Source organism: Mandrillus leucophaeus, unplaced genomic scaffold (genome assembly GCF_000951045.1).
Source record: "Mandrillus leucophaeus isolate KB7577 unplaced genomic scaffold, Mleu.le_1.0 Scaffold250, whole genome shotgun sequence".
NCBI classification, from domain to species: Eukaryota; Metazoa; Chordata; class Mammalia; order Primates; family Cercopithecidae; genus Mandrillus; species Mandrillus leucophaeus.
In genome coordinates this window covers 2431533-2432037 of record NW_012102588.1, presented here as the reverse complement: position 1 = coordinate 2432037, position 505 = coordinate 2431533, and the positions used below count along the sequence as shown (strand labels likewise).

At 60.8% G+C, this 505-nt stretch overlaps 1 protein-coding gene across 3 annotated transcripts in view; it reads left to right on the top strand.

The window, feature by feature from the left end:
- Nucleotides 1–505, top strand: part of AZIN1 (antizyme inhibitor 1) — an 87855-nt gene that overhangs the window by 49102 nt on the left and 38248 nt on the right. For 2 of the 3 annotated variants that reach the window (XM_011983496.1, XM_011983498.1), the window contains exon 1: nucleotides 1–448. The exons of the other annotated variant lie outside the window; for it this stretch is intronic. The gene's annotated coding sequence lies outside the window, so the exon portion shown is untranslated. The remainder of the gene's footprint in view (nucleotides 449–505) is intronic. 3 annotated transcript variants of the gene reach the window in all.

Genomic DNA, 505 nt, shown 5'->3' with positions numbered 1-505 from the left:
CGCTCGCGCGGCTGCCCGGCCGGCTGTGATGTCACCAGGCCACGCCCCCTAATATAAATACTGGCGTCGCTGGCGCCGCCTTCTCACACTCTCAGGCTCAGATCGCGGCCGCAGCGTTTCTTTTTTTCCTTTTTTCTTCTGCCGTCGCCTCCTCTGCCTCGTCTCATCCTTTCTCACTGTGCTGCTCTGCGGTGTTACGAGTCCGAATCCTCTTCCCACCCAGACCGCGCCTTTCTTCTTTTGCCTGCGCTGTTCTATTTCTCCTTCGGCCGCCGCCGCCACTGCTGCACAGCTGGTGTCGGTGCCGCGCTTTTACCCCCACGTCGTTCCCGCAGCCTATGGCCCAGGCCGCCTTGGGTATTTCTGCTCAAGGTAACCACATCCCTCTTTAAAAATTCCGCCGAAAAAGAGAAGACGCTTTACCCGACTCTTTGGGCCGTTATCTCACGTGAGTACCGAGCCGAGGAGCGCGGGAGGGGCCAGGACGCGGGGCTGGCCTCGGGGG